Source organism: Aquarana catesbeiana, linkage group LG13 (genome assembly GCF_042186555.1).
Source record: "Aquarana catesbeiana isolate 2022-GZ linkage group LG13, ASM4218655v1, whole genome shotgun sequence".
NCBI classification, from domain to species: Eukaryota; Metazoa; Chordata; class Amphibia; order Anura; family Ranidae; genus Aquarana; species Aquarana catesbeiana.
Window position 1 is genome coordinate 62,774,689 of NC_133336.1, and position 16,678 is coordinate 62,791,366.

General features: G+C 43.4%; 1 protein-coding gene across 1 annotated transcript in view; it reads right to left on the reverse strand.

The window, feature by feature from the left end:
- The window catches only part of SYT16 (synaptotagmin 16), a 202,174-nt gene that overhangs the window by 134,172 nt on the left and 51,324 nt on the right, over nucleotides 1-16,678 (reverse strand). The window lies entirely within an intron of this gene.

Genomic DNA, 16,678 nt, shown 5'->3' on the forward strand with positions numbered 1-16,678 from the left:
AAGCTGTCGGAACGTATGGTCTGGTCAAGTTCCTCATCAAGGATTCAGGGCAGTGGAAGGTCGGTGAGTGTTACCACAGTGGAGGGCTGGATGTGCCAGGAAATCTGTGAGGGAACTTTGCTTCTACACGGTCATTAGCAGAGTCTTCATCAAACACACGGTGAATGATGAGGAGTCCTGGATCAGAGAAGAGACTGTGGGGATATATGTCAAATCGATGTGGCCTGAGGGCACAGGATTTGCAAGCTGGGCTGGCTGGGAACAGTAGTCCACCATCTAAAGACATGCTTTTAAACTACTAGGCCTCCTGGGAGAGGTACTGCAGGCCTCAGGCCTAGTAGCAGCGAGCAAACAGAGCCTGATTAGGGGCTTATTTAGAGTGGGTCATTATCTCTCAAAATAAGAAAATGTAACATGACTTTAACTCAGTAACATTAATTTTGTGCAGGAGGGAACAAGTTTGTGCAGGAGGAAACAAGTATCTGCAGGAGAAGAAGGAGTTCTAAGACCATCATTTTTACACGGTCAAAAATGATGTCTTCATCCCTCACACGGTGAAAGATGGGGAATTCTTCGGAGGAATAGTCTGCGGAGGTTAAGCATAGGAGAGCAACAGTCTGCAGTCGGCTGCCGACACCGCGGGCTCCCTGGACAGGTAAGTGTCCATATATTAAAAGTCAGCAGCTGCGGTATTTGTAGCTGCTGGCTTTTAATATATTTTTTTCAGCAAACCTCCGCTTTAAACATTCACATCAGTCCCTGTCCTCAAAGAGCTTACAATCTAAGGTCCCTAACTCACATTCATACATACACATACTAGGGCCAATTTAGACAGGTGCCAATTAACATACCAGAATGTCTACCAGCTTCCTGCTGTCAATGGTTGTTAAAGCAGAGCTACATCCAAAAGCAGCCTGGATCTCCTCTTTAAGGAGGGTGCCACCAAGTATTTGGCGACCAGTGATGTCAGACAGCCCCATTCACTTACATGCCCAGGTACATATAAGCAAAAAAACCAAGGATAGTAACAAGTGGGGACCCTCGTGCAAAAATCAAGGAAAAAAAAAAAAATATGGTCTCCCCAAAAAAGTAAACCAGACCGTTATCCAAGCATGCAACCTGGCAGACCAGGCTTGTTGTCATCATGGGGGGAGGGTACCTCTCTGCCCAGCCGAGTAACAATACAAGAGGGCATGTCTCTGCTGGGCACCAATCTAAGGGGCACTTCTATGCTGACCACCAATGTAAAGGGACACGTCTTCACCAACCACCAACATAAGGGGGACTCCTCTCCACTAGCAAGGTAAGTAAGAGTGGCATATCTCTATTGACCACCAATATTATTATTATTATAAGAGATTTATATAGCGCCAACAGTTTACGCAGTGCTTTACAATGTATAAGGGGGACAACACAATTAGAGTACAGTTCAATACAAAAGGTACAGGAGGGCTCTGCTCGTAGAGCTTACATTCTAAAGGGAGGGGGTGGTGGTACAAAAGGTCATAGCTGCAAAGTATGATTTGATGGGGGTGGCTCAGGGACAGTTATGTGGGTGTGGGATAGGCTTCCCTGAATAATTGAGTTTTCAGGGATCTCCTAAAGGTGGACAGGGTAAGGGCTGATCGGACATACTGGGGCAGGGAATTCCAGAGGATGGGAGAGGCTCTGGAGAAGTCCTGAAGGCGAGCATGGGAGGAGGTAACAAGGGAGCTAGAGAGCAGGAGGTCCTGAGAGGAGCGGAGGGGGCGATTTGGGCGATATCTGCAGATGAGGTTGGTGATGTAGATGGGGGCGATGTTGTGAATGGCCTTGTATGTTATGGTTAGCATTTAGAATTTTACACGGTGGGGTAGGGGAAGCCAGTGAAAGGATTGGCAGAAAGGAGCAGCAGTCACGGATCGATTAGTGAGGTGTATTAGTCTAGCAGCAGCATTCATAATAGACTGAAGGGGGGATAGCCTGCTTAAGGGTAGGCCATTAAGGAGAGAGTTGCAGTAGTCGAGGCGGGAAATAATCAAGGAGTGATTAAGTTGCTTTGTGGTGTCATTAGTCAGGAAGGGTCGAATTCTGGAGATGTTGCGGAGGTTAAGGCGGTAGGATTTAGCCAGTGATTGGATATGGGGGCTGAAGGAGAGGTCAGAGACAAGGATTACACCCAGGACCCTGGCATGTGTGAAGGGACCAATGGTTGTGCTGTTGATATTAATGGTGAAGTCACAGGAGGGGGACCGTGAAGGAGGAAATATAACAAGCTCAGTTTTAGAAAGATTACGTTTGAGGAAGTGGTGTGACATCCATACCGATATGTCATTCAGCAAGTTTGAGATCCATGAGGAGATAGTGGGGGTGAGTTGAGGAGTGGAGAGATAGATCTGTGTGTCATCGGCATAGAGGTGGTATTGGAAGCCATGGGAGGTTATTAACTGGCCCAGGGAAGAGGTATAGAGTGAGAATACCAATATAAACATTCCTGTCTTCAATGACCCTCAGGGGGGAAGGGGGGAACAGGGCAGCCACCGTATCAGTGAATTGGAAACTGTTGTAATGAAAGCTGACAAACTGCCTATGGAGAGATCAGTTATTTTACTTTAGTTCTGATTGTTAGCTCTTTGGACAATCAGCCTATTTGCTACCTGTTTTCCCATTTATTATTTAGTGGATTATTTCAGGTCAGCAGTCACTTTTAGCTGTTATCTAGCTTTTTTTTGTTTGCTGCAAGACTTCCCTTTAAAAAATAGGTTTCTATTTCAAGCATTTGTATTTTCTGGTTTTAATTTATTTTGATGGGTTTTTTTTTAATTTTATGTTGATGGGGCCTTTATTTTAGGTTAAACAGTTTTTGTTTTTTTTTTATCTTATGTTGATTAGGTTATTTTTAATCACTTAAGCCCTGGAAGGATTTGCCCCCTTAATGACCAGGCCATTTTTTTTTGCGATACGGCACTGCGTCGTTTTAACTGACAATTACGCGGTCGTGCGACGCTGTACCCCAAAAAAATTGATGTCCATTTTTTTCCCACAAATAGAGCTTTCTTTTGGTGGTATTTGATCACCTCTACGGTTTTTAATTTTTGCGCTATAAACAAAAAAAGAGCGACAATTTTGAAAAAAAAAGCAATTTTTTTTACTTTTTGCTATAATAAATATCCCCCCAAAAATATAAAAAAAATCAAATTCCTTCCTCAGCTTAGGCTGATATGCCTTCTTCTACATATTTTTGGTAAAAAAAAAAAAAAAAAAAATCGCAATAAGCGTATATTGATTGGTTTGCGCAAAAGTTATAGCATCTACAACATAGGGTATATATATATGGCATTTTTATTATAATTTTTTTTTTACTAGTAATGGCGGTGATCTGCAATTTTTAGCAGAACTGCGACATTGTGGCAGACAGATCGGATACTTTTGACACTTTTTTGGGACCATTGACATTTATACAGCGATCAGAGCTAAAAATAGCCACTGATTACTGTATAAATGTCATTGGCAGGGAATGGGTTAACACTAGGGGGCGATCAAGGGATTAAATGTGTGTCCTAGGGAGTGATTCTAACTGTGGGGGGATGTGACTGCCTGGAGGAGGAGACCTATCACTGTTCATACTTTTGATTTAAAGTGGAGTTCCACCCACTTTTACAACTCTTCAGCATCCCTCACTAAACTGTGCACTGTAAACAAATTGGATATTTTTTTATTTTTTTTCTCAGCACCTACTGTATATCTGCTGTATTCATTTTTCACTTCCTCCTCCCTGGCCGTGGCCCATCGCATCATTTCCTGTTTGCAATGCCTTCTGGGAAGGGGCGGCAACTTCCTCTGAAACTGCCGTTGCTATGGAAACCTGACCTGAAACCTATTACACTGCTTGTGCTGCACCGAGCATGTGCGAGATCTGCAAGGATGAGATCCAGGAAGTAATACAGTCTGGCTTCAGATGCCCACACTTAAGATGGCCACAGCCTGCTGTAATTTTATAAAATAACAAACTACTGCTATAAACTAACAAAACAGACCTTAGTTTACAGACTAACTTTACTGGAATACATTAAGCTTGTGTATTATAAGGGTATTTTTATTTAAAAAGTATAATTTTGGCCGGAACACTACTTTAAGTCCTTTTTATTAATTTTCCAAAATATACAGGTACAAAAAATAGGCGATGCATTTAATATAAAATCATTTCCAGAGGCCGAACAAGACACCATCCGGAGGCACACATTATTACCATCATACCTTTTTAACTTACCCATAGCCTTTGCCCCCCCCCCCACTCCCCCCCTTCCCCCCCCCCCCCATCCCTCCACCCCCAACCCTTTGGCTCTATCAAATAGAACTAAACTAACAACCCGTAATAGTCTGGAATACAGTTGAAAGATATTTCAGCAATTACAATTTACCTTTCTCTTCCTTTCCCACGTACTGGATCCCAAATTTCCTTTCGGCCCACCTTACAGGGTCCCCAGGTCCCGGGTCGAAGCTTGCACAGTCTGAGCAGCAGTAGAGGTGGTTCGTAGCAGGCTGAGAAAGTTCATCACACTGCACATTCTGCAGCAGCAATCACTGCAGCCCAGCACTCACCAGAGCTCTCCCCAGACCAGCTCAAAAACTCTTCATTCAATCCATGGAAGTTGCTAGTAAGGTGAGGTGCTAATGTATTTGCAGAACTAGCTGGATTAGTGTCAGAAATACCAGATTTGTGAAACGTCCTGTCTATGTCAGCCTGCAATCAGTCCTTGCAGATTACTGTTAAATTATCTGTATCCTGCAACTCTGATGAGATCACAGACCAGGACAACTACACTACTTCCCGGGCTCAGAAAACTTTACTGGACATTTACTAAAGGCTTTGTGTTTTGCTTGCAAAAGAGGTGAGGGTCTGCTAGAATTAAAGCGGAGTTCCACTCAAAAGTGGAACTTCCGCTCATTAGTCTCCTCTCCCCCTCCGGTGCCACAATTGGCACCTTTTGGGGGGGGGGGGGGGAACAGGTCTTTGACAGGTATCCTGTTCCCACTTCCGGGAGTCCAGGCCGCAGCCCGTGACATCACCACGGGGCTCCCTCCTCCTCTCCCTATCGCCGGGCCAGTAGGAGAGAGGAGCAGGGCCTCGCGCATGCGCAGTAGGGTTCCCGGCGTGAAGCCGTAAGACTACACTGCCGGGTACCCTTACTCGCAATGGCAGCAGCAGCACCCGACAGCTGATGGAAACATCAGCTGCGGTGCCCACATCGCTGGACTCCAGGACAGGTAAGTGTCCTGTTTTTAAAAGTCAGCAGCTGCAGTATGTGTAGCTGCTGGCTTTTATTTATTTATTTTTTTTTTTTTTTGAGCGGAACACCGCTTTAAGTTCCAAGCCTGTGATCAGTGACATTCAGTTATAAATGTAAAAACCTCTCTGCAGCGACTCATCAATCATTTTGGAATATCAGTATGTAGCTGCTAATATATAACAAGAACTCTGAATTTTAGGCTGACAATAGAACACAAGATTTAGCACCAGAGCTGCCCACTCCCTCTGATTGCACCACTTCTCCTTCACAGCCACACAGAGCCCCTAAACTGGGCGCACACGGACCAAACATCGGCCAGTTCAGTAGGGACCAGACACATTTCAATCTGTGTGGCCTCCCCCCTTTCTGATCAACAGAAATCAATCAGTAGATCAACTTCTGAGGAACGGCCATGCTAGAAAACTTTCCTTCAATCGGTGGCCAAAGCCAAATGGTTGCAGACTGATCAGTGTATTCTGACATTGGGAGGAGTCCTACTGACGTAATTAAGGATGATCTCCGGTGTGTTCACACACTCCACGTGCAGAGCCCGCCAGGAAGTCGGCACGGCGCTGCGCTAATCACAGGCAGTGAGAAATTTCGCGATCTCTGCAGCTGCACATCGGGAAAATGTCTCACTGCCTGTGATTAGCGCAGCGCTGTGCCGACTTCCTGGCGGGCTCTGCACGTGGAGTGTGCGAACACGCCCAAGCCCATCCTTAGTCATAATACAATGGTACAGAAGGGGAGGATTCCTCCACCTGTCTCGTTTGTGTGGACGGGGTGAATCCGTTCATTTATCTTTTCTTCCGCACACCAGCTGAATAAAAAAAAAAATTTAAAACTAACCGTGCCTACTCCACTTTAGACTCAAACCACAGACACAGGGGCATCTATTCCTTGTAGTGACACAACACACAGGCATTTTTCCTCACACTGATACATTTTTTTCTACATCACTGTTGGCCCAAAGCTTTACTGCAGGAAAAATTGCGTACTGCTATTAAACTGCACATGTCGCTACAAACTGCAACCCAGCCCCTACTCCACCTGGGGAGCGGGAGGGGGGCGCAGTTTGACACCTTCGCACTGGGTGACCTTGTCCCAGCACCACATTGCATGGTAGGAGTTGTAGTTCTCCACACCACACACTAGACTTGGCCCACCGGTTCCTGCACTTTGCAGAGACTACATCTACCAGAATGGCACTCAAAGTGAATGTGTCAGCTTCTCCTGCTTCCCTGCTTGTAGTAGGAACCAAGGAGTGTATAGAGGGATCAGCTGTCTGCTCTGCAGCCTGTCTGTGGTGGGATCATCTGTGGCTATGGCTCTAGTGTTTGGTGCCTGTCTGCACAGTCTAAGACCATCTCCTGTATCTTATCCACACAGTCTCTGACCATCTTCTGCAGCATGTTTGCAGTGTCTGACCATCTTTAGCATGTTTGCAGTCTCTGATCATCTCCTGTAGCATGTTTGCACAGTCTCTGACCGTCTCCTGTATCATGTCCGCACAGTCTCTGGCCGTCTCCTGTATCATGTCCGCACAGTCTCTGGCCGTCTCCTGTATCATTTCCGCACATTATCTGACCATCTCCTGTATCATGCCCGCACATTATCTGACCATCTCCTGTATCATATCTGCAGTCTCTGGCCATCTCCTGTATCACGTCTGCACAGTCTCTCACCATCTCCTGTATCACGTCCACACAGTCTTTGACTATCTCTTTTATCATGTCCGCACAGTCTCTGATCATTTCTTGCATCATGTCCGCACAGTCTGTGACCATCTCCTGTATCATGTCTGCAGTCTCTGGGGGGGGGAGCCTACAGAGGAGTCAAGAGCGGGAGCGCTGCCAGGACGGGGGTCACGTGAGGAGTCAGATGTGTGTAGACTTTGGGGAATATAATATAGGATGAAACCAGACACCAAGCTGAAGCCCAAAGAGGACCCTATGACTGAGCCCTGCAAGGTACACCTGAGCGGAGGTCAGTGACAGCACTGCAAGGATAGTCTGAGGGGGCTCACTGATGTAAGGGGGGGGGTGAATACAGTAAGGTAAGGGGGCACTTATATAAAAGTTCCCCCTGATATCAGTAACCCCCCCCCCCCCCCTTTACCTTAGTTAATTCACTCTGTGGAAGGTGATCTCTGGTCACCAGAGCCCCCTTTACATCAGAGTTCCCCTTTACACCAGTCTGCAGCATTACCTCTTTGATGCTCTTACATCATGATCTGCAGCATTCCCCATTATATCAAATTTCCCCTTGCACCGTAAGGGGGAATCCTGCAGATTTTGATGTTAGGAGGTACTCTGTGCTAGGTTATATTAACCTGACCTTCATGTAAATGGAGAAATATGATTTTTGACTTTTGTTATAACTTAAACACATTGCTAATAACAGCTACACAAATGGTATCTATATTTGTGTGGGTGTAATAAAAAAAAAGTATGTGTATATATATATATATATATATATATATATATATATATATATATATATATATATATATATATATATATATATATATATATATATATATATATATATATATATATATATATATATACACACAGTGGGGACGGAAAGTATTCAGACTCCCTTAAATTTTTCACTCTTTGTTATATTGCAGCCATTTGCTAAAATCATTTAAGTTCATTTTTTTCCTCATTAATGTACACACAGCACCCCATATTGACAGACAAAACACAGAATTGGTGACGTTTTTGCAGATTTATTAAAAAAAGAAAAACTGAAATATCACATGGTCCTAAGTATTCAGACCCTTTGCTGTGACACTCATATATTTAACTCAGGTGCTGTCCATTTCTTCTGATCATCCTTGAGATGGTTTTACACCTTCATTTGAGTCCAGCTGTGTTTGATTATACTGATTGGACTTGATTAGGAAAGCCACACACCTGTCTATATAAGACCTTACAGCTCACTGTGCATGTCAGAGCAAATGAGAATCATGAGGTCAAAGGAACTGCCTGAAGAGCTCAGAGACAGAATTGTGGCAAGGCACAGATCTGGCCAAGGTTACGAAAAAAATTCTGCTGCACTTAAGGTTCCTAAGAGCACAGTGGCCTCCATAATCCTTAAATGGAAGATGTTTGGGACGACCAGAACCCTTCCTAGAGCTGGCCGTCCTGGCCAAACTGAGCTATCGGGGGAGAGGAGCCTTGGTGAGAGAGGTAAAGAAGAACCCAAAGATCACTGTGGCTGAGCTCCAGAGATGCAGTCGGGAGATGGGAGAAAGTTGTAGAAAGTCAACCATCAATGCAGCCCTCCACCAGTCGGGGCTTTATGGCAGAATGGCCCGACAGAAGCCTCTCCTCAGTGCAAGACACATGAAAGCCCACATGGAGTTTGCTAAAAAACACCTGAAGGACTCCAAGATGGTTAAAAATAAGATTTTCTGGTCTGATGAGACTAAGATAGAACTTTTTGGCCTTAATTCTAAGCGGTATGTGTGGAGAAAACCAGGCACTGCTCATCACCTGTCCAATACAGTCCCAACAGTGAAGCATGGTGGTGGCAGCATCATGCTGTGGGGGTGTTCTTCAGCTGCAGGGACAGGACGACTGGTTGCAATCTAGGGAAAGATGAATGCAGCCAAGTACAGGGATATCCTAGACGAAAACCTTCTCCAGAATGCTCAGGACCTCAGACTGGGCCGAAGGTTTACCTTCCAACAAGACAATGACCCTAAGCACACAGCTAAAATAACGAAGGAGTGGCTTCACAACAACTCCGTGACTGTTCTTGAATGGCCCAGCCAGAACCCTGACTTAAACCCAATTGAGCATCTCTGGAGAGACCTAAAAATGGCTGTCCACCAACGTTTACCATCCAACCTGACAGAACTGGAGAGGATCTGCAAGGAGGAATGGCAGAGGATCCCCAAATCCAGGTGTGAAAAACTTGTTGCATCTTTCCCCAAAAGACTCATGGCTGTATTAGATCAAAAAGGTGCTTCTACTAAATACTGAGCAAAGGGTCTGAATACTTAGGACCATGTGATATTTCAGGTTTTCTTTTTTAATAAATCTGCAAAAATGTCAACAATTCTGTGTTTTTCTGTCAATATGGGGTGCTGTGTGTACATTAATGAGGAAAAAAATGAACTTAAATGATTTTAGCAAATGGCTACAATATAAAAAAGAGTGAAAAATTTAAGGGGGTCTGAATACTTTCCGCCCCCACTGTATACACACACACGCACACACCTATACCCTATGTTTAATGATATTTGATAAAGAGTAATTGGTTAGAGAAAATTTTAGAAACTGTGAATTCATAGTTCATAGTATTTAAGGCTCTTAATATAGGCGATTTATACAGTTAATTTTTGTTCGCTTGAATTATTTTTCTCATTATGGGCGTGAATGGGGCTTCATGTCTAAGTTTTGCCTAAGGCCTCACAAAGCCTAGAGCCGCCTCTGCCAGGAGCGTCGAAGAAGGGCCCTAGAAGAGGAGGATCGGGGTTGCTATGTGCAAATACACTACACGGAGCAGGTAAGTATAACATGTTTGTTATTTTTACCAAAAAAAAAGCGAGACTTCAGTATTACTTTAAGTCCAACCACAACACAATACAAAGAACAGATCGGGTAAACGAAATCCAGAGAATGTCATCTCGTGCTAAACACTGGCCAGAGGGCCCTATAAATTCCAATGCAAACAAAAAACATAGTGTTTCTATTACCATTTGGTTAAAAGGCATGTGTTGCTGCTAAAGCTACCTGAAAAAATACTTTTTTTTTTCAAACTAAATTAAATCAGATTGTGTGCTATTGCTATGCACTGCCAGTGTATGTAGCCAACAGCACTTTATCCTAATGCCCACAGGGCTAGGTGGATATGAGATTAGTTCCACAGAGATGATGAAGATAAACAAAATTCAAACATGACACGTTTCAGAGCAATCACACAAAGCACGTAAAATGCAGTTTATCTGCGACATCTCTGTGGAACTGATGTCATGTTGTTGTGAAGATCTTCATACATGGTCAGTTTTTTTTTTTTTTTTTTCCAAACAAAATTTTTTTTATTTTATTTTTTTATTGCATTTTAGTGTAAATATGAGATCTGAGGTCTTTTTGACCCCAGATATCATATTTAAGAGGTCCTGTCGTGCTTTTTTTCTATTACAAGGGATGTTTACATTCCTTGTAATAGGAATAAAAGTGGCACAATTTTTTTGTTAAAAGAACAGTATAAAAATAAAAAGGTAAAATAAATAAGAAAAAAAATATAAAAATTTCTAAACGCGCCCCGTCCCGGCGAACTCACGTGCAGAAGCGAATGCATACGTGAGTAGCGCCTGCATATGAAAACGGTGTTCAAACCACACATGTGAGGTATTGCCCTGATCGGTAGAGCGAGAGCAATAATTCTAGCCCTAGACCTCCTCTGTAACCTAAAACATGCAACCTGTAGAATTTTATTTTTTAAACGTCGCCTATGGAAATTTTTAAGGGTAAATGTTTGTCACCATTCCACTCTGTGATGAAGATATAGATGGGTACTCTTACCAGACAAGTTTGACTCATTTGCCAGTGGCAGTGAGTCAGTCGAGCTCATATAGGGCGAACGCCTCAGGATCTAGAAGTGCACCAGCTCTGATGTAGTGGAAACCAGGAAGATGGTTGCTCCAAATGGGGTAGGTCCACTTGTCGGCAATATGGATTCAGCAAAGGACTCAGGGTTTGGCTATCTCTCTAGGCAGGAATATGACCACCACCCAATGGAAAGGTCCTCTAGAGACCTGTGGTGGGTAAAGGAATGGACTCGGTCAAACCAGAATGTAAGAAAAATAAAAAGGCTCCATATGGGGCAGGTCAAAAACATAAGGAGATTTATTTTAAAAGTACAAACCATAAATGATAGATGTGTACAAAAAAAAAATGCAGCTTTCTATGTGTTCACAAGATAAAAGGTTAAAAAGTAATGTGGGAAGCAAGTAACGCAAGTCCGACGCATTTCGTCCCAACGGACTTCAACTGGGGCATTCACGTATATATGTTGTATACATTATTATTTAGGGTAATCACTGTTATAATTTTTCATGTTTAGCGCTACACTTTGTTTTTCACATTTGGTTAGGACTTTGTTTTAGTGCTAACAGCTTTTTTTTTAATTTATTTAGTGCAGTATTCTCACCCACTACCTTTACACTGGCTATTTAAACTGCCTGGATCAGATCTCCTGTGCCTTCGCCTGGTCAACATATCTGGATACTCTCTGCTGTGTTTTCCTGTTAAAGCAGTGGTCATCAACCCTGTCCTCAGGGCCCACTAACAGGCCAGGTTTGCAAGATAACTGAAATACATCACAGGTGATATCATTTGCTGCTCAGTGATTGCAGTATTCTAGTCTGCATCTCCTCAAGGTAATAGATAAAACCTGGCCTGTTAGTGAGTCCTGAGGACAGGGTTGATGACCACTGTGTTAAAGACTTTTGCCTGACTGACTTCCCTTCTGGTTCCTGATCCTGTTTACTGCCTTGACTACACTGATCTCTGGATTCCTGTTTCACTGGCTTGTTCCGACTACCCACTCTGGTTACCGAACCCGAATGTTTTGACTATGTTTGCTCTGTTTGTACCATTTTTCTAAAAAGTGTGATTTTTACTGCACTTCTGTCTCAGTCTGATTCATGGTTCCTGACATATATACACTAGAATTGTCAAATTAGATCCTAGTGGATAGTGTCCTAACTTTGACCCTGTGCAGCTACCTCCATTTTTAGACATCAGGTTGCTGCAAGCATGACTGCTGATATAGATTTGAATACATACACTTCTCTCCTGATCTGCTGCTCCACATATACATACCTCCTGCATTCTCCTGATGAAGTGGACCATTGCTCTATGAAATGCATAGAGAATATACTGCCCCATCATTTACTTCTACTTTACAGATATTGTTAATCTTACTGTAAAGGATGTATAGTCCCGATTGTATGATTCTGTTCTATATATGTCTGCATATGGTGGGGGCAGATGAACAGGAGGTCTTCTGTAAATCCTAATTTGTTTTAGAGCATCTTGCGTTTTTAACACTCATTTGTAATAAAATCTGAACATATACTATATTACCAAAAGTATTGGGATACCTGCCTTTACATGCACGTGAATTTTAATGGCATCCCAGTCTTAGTCCATAGGGTTCAATATGGAGTTGGCGCACCCTTTGCAGCTATAACAGCTTCAACTCTTCTGGGAAGGTTGTCCACAAGGTTTAGGAGTGTGTCTATGGGAATGTTTGACCATTCTTCTAGAAGCGTATTTGTGAGGTCAGGTGCTGATGTGGGCGAGAAGGCCTGGCTCACAGTGTCCACTCTAATCCCAAAGGTGTTCTATCGGGTTGAGATCAGGATTCTATGCAGGCCAGTCAAGTTTCTCCACCCCAAAATCGCTCATCCATGTCGTTTTGGCCTTGCTTTGTGCACTGGCCCAAATAATTCGGGGGAGGGGGTATTATGGTGTGGGGTTGTTTTTCAGGAGTTGGGCTTGGCCTTTTAGTTCCAGTGAGGGGAATTCTTCAGGCGTCAGCATACCAAGACATTTTGGACAATTTCATGCTCCCAACTTTTTGGAAACAGTTTGGGGATGGCCGCTCCCTGTTCCAAAGCAAGGTCCATAAAGATATGGATGAGCGAGTTTGGGGTGGAGGAACTTGACTGAAGTCCTGACCTCAATCCCGATAGAGCACTTTTGGGATGAATTAAAGCACAGACTGCGAGCCAGGCCTCCTTGTCCAAATTCAGCGCCTGACCTTACAAATGTGCTTCTGGAAGAATGGTCAAACATTCCCATAGACACACTCCTAAACCTTGTGGACAGCCTTCCCAGAAGAGTTGAAGCAGTTATAACTACAAAGGGTGGGCCAACTCAATATTGAACTCTACGGACTAATGCCCCGTACACACGGTCGGATTTTCCGACGGAAAATGTGTGATAGGACCTTGTTGTCGGAAATTCCGACCGTGTGTAGGCTCCATCACACATTTTCCATCGGATTTTCTGACACACAAAGTTTGAGAGCAGGCTATAAAATTTTCCGACAACAAAATCCGTTATCAGAATTTCCGATCGTGTGTACACAAATCCGAAGCACAAAGTGCCATTCATGCTCAGAGAGATGAAAGCTATTGGCTACTGCCCAGTTTATACTCCCGACGTACGTGTTTTACGTCACCGCGCTCAGAATGATCGGATTTTCCGACAACTTTGTGTGACAGTGTGTATGCAAGACAAGTTTGAGCCAACATCCGTCGGAAAAAATCCTAGGATTTTGTTGTCGGAATGTCCAATCAATGTCCGACCGCGTGTACGGGGCATAAGACTGGGATGCCATTAATGTATGTGTAAAGGCAGACGTCCCAATACTTTTGTTAATATAGTGTATGCAACTATGTATGTAACACTTCACTGGTGCCCTAAATTCCCATTTTTTTCCCTTTTCTATGCATGTTTTGGTATGTAGGTAGATCCTAATTTGCATTGAAATTACAATCCTTACCTGTAAATAATCTTTTAGTAATTTTAGCATGGCAGTCCCAGGCATGGTAATTGCTGTTATTCTTTATTACCATTTAAACTGTTCTCCCTGGTGGACATCTCTGTTGTTCTCAGTCAGTGACTTAGAAAATACTCAGGTCAACAAGCCATTAAACCCCCTCCTCATGAAAGTTGGGCTGAGTCTCTTGCTGAACCCAATCCCCTATAACACTTCTTTTCTCGCCTTGTGTTCTCACATTTTATATAGACTTTCTAAGAACCCAGTTGATGATCATAAAACAAAAATATCTGTTCATCTGCTTTCACGGTGTTTGTTTTGCTGCTGTCAGTAAGGTCATGGCTTAGTTCCTATCCATCTGTGAAAGTGTTTTATTGTTTTATTCCAATGCCAATATGTATTGAAGAGAAAAAAAAAACACCCCTGAGCTCTGCTTTGAAGAGGAACCTTTGCTCTGCTCAGCTATATTCTTTCACCTGAGTCCTATTGAATGGTCAGTTACCTTAGCAACAGCCCAACCATCCAAATAGTATGACTTGCTATCACACATCATCTAGCAACCAATTGCCTCGGGGAAGCCGGCCTCTCTGTCATAGCACAGCAGGCGGCTTGTTGCTAAGGTCTTGACAAAATGTATTTTTTCCCTGTTGGTGGTTGATTACTGTTCACTATGTATTTTTTTTTTTTTTGTATTATTATTATTATTGCTTTTAAAGATACCATATGCTCACTGTGAATATTTCATATAATTGATAAGTAGTAAATTGTAACAAATATGCAGCATTGATTGATATGTAGCAATAACCCCCAAAGGGGCTGCTGAATTTTTGTGGGTGCTCCTGCTTTCCCTACTGGTGACCTTGTAAGCAGGGTCCACTTGGTGGCCCACTTATGTGTATTTCTCTTTTAAAATCCTTCCAGGAAGGAGGATGATTTCCTTTCCTTGCTTTTCTTGTGCCCAGTTCACACCAAAGCATTGTGTTAGTGTGCGCTGGAGAAAAATGTAGACATACTGTATGTTTTCTGCAGATAGGTGACCTTAAAGTAAGATATGTCCATTTGCCAGGGGTCAGTCTCTTTACTCTCACCATATTAAAGGATGAAAGTTAGCACAGAAGTGGAGCTGTTGACCACAACAGTTCAATTTTTTCATTGTGATCTAACAGCTCCATTTATCTGCACTTTTTATAAATAGGGAGCCCCTTATGGAGACCCTCATTTCCAGGGGGTGTATGGGGGGTAGACCCCCTGATGGTCTAGCTACTTTCAGACAGTGTTATGGCTCATGCTGTAGAGACTGTGTACACTGGTAACTTTATAATTCCGCAACAGCTGAGGAAATCTGTTCCTAAACACATATTTAAGTGAGTAATATGAGACTATGAGTATGGCTGAGGGTTGTTTTATTACCCACTATTCAGCACAATGCCCCCCACCCCCTTCTTTATCCTCTGTCCCTCCCCCATTTCAGTTCTACTGATTTTGCTATTATTGTGCATTTCTGGGGGTTTATTATTGTGTGATGCTGGGTGTTAATTATTGTGCAATGCTGGATGTTAATTATTGTGCTTGGGGCCGTTAATCTGCTTGGTGTTATTGATGTGCTTGGGGTTATTGTTTGCCCTGACACTTGCTGAAGGTTATCATTACTGGGTCCAAGGGGGATGATATTACCCCCACAGTCTATTTAGTGTACCCCCAGGCTCTAGTTTATCTAAACAAAGGGGGGGAAGGTGGCACACTACAAGCCATTCGCTGTAAAGCAACACAGACTTTTTTACCAAGCCCACTTTATTGACCACGCCCACAGAGTGCACAACATATTAACCCTCCCCCTTATACCCCTAGCACCAGCACATCACCCCCCAAAAATAGCCTGAAGCCTCCACTGCCATCAGACTATTCCAACATCTTTATTCTGTTTTATATACAGTATCTCACATTTTTGTAATTTTTTTATTATATCTTTTTATGTGACAACACTTAAGAAATGACACTTTGCTACAATGTAAATTAGTGAGTGTACAGCTTGTATAGCAGTGTAAATTTGCTGTCCCCTAAAAATAACTCAACACACAGCCATTGATGTCTAAACCGTTGGCAACAAAAGTGAGTACACCCCTACGTGAAAATGTCCAAATTGGGCCTAATTAGTCATTTTCCCTCCCTGGTGTCATGTGACTCATTAGTGTTACAAGGTTTCACGTGTGAATGGGGAGCAGGTGTGTAGAGTTTGGTGTTATTGCTCTCACTCTCTCATACTGGTCACTGGAAGTTCAACATGGCACCTCATGGCAAAGAACTCTCTGAGGATCTGAAAAAAAAGAATTGTTGCTTTACATAAAGATGGCCTAGGCCAGTGATGGCGAACCTTGGCACCCCAGATGTTTTGGAACTACATTTCCCATGATGCTCTTGCACTCTGCAGTGTGGGTGAGCATTATGGGAAATGTAGTTCCAAAACATCAGGGGTGCCAAGGCTCGCCATCACTGGCCTAGGCTATAAGAAGATTGCCAAGACCCTGAAATTGAGCTGCAGCATGGTGGCCAAGACCATACAGCAGGCACGCTGCATCAAAATGGTCTGCATGGCTGTCGTCCCAGAAGGAAGCCTCTTCTAAAGATGATGCACAAGAAAGCCCGCAAACAGTTTGCTGAAGACAAAGGACATAGATTACTAGAACCATGTCCTGTGGTCTGATGAGACCAAGATAAACTTATTTGGTTCAGATGGTGTCAAGAGTGTGTGGCGGCAACCAGGCGAGGAGTACAAAGTGTGTCTTGCCTACAGTCAAGATGGTGGTGGGAGTGTCATGGTCTGGGTCTCCATGAGTGCTGCTGGCACTGGGGAGCTAGAGTTCATTGAGGGAACCATAAAT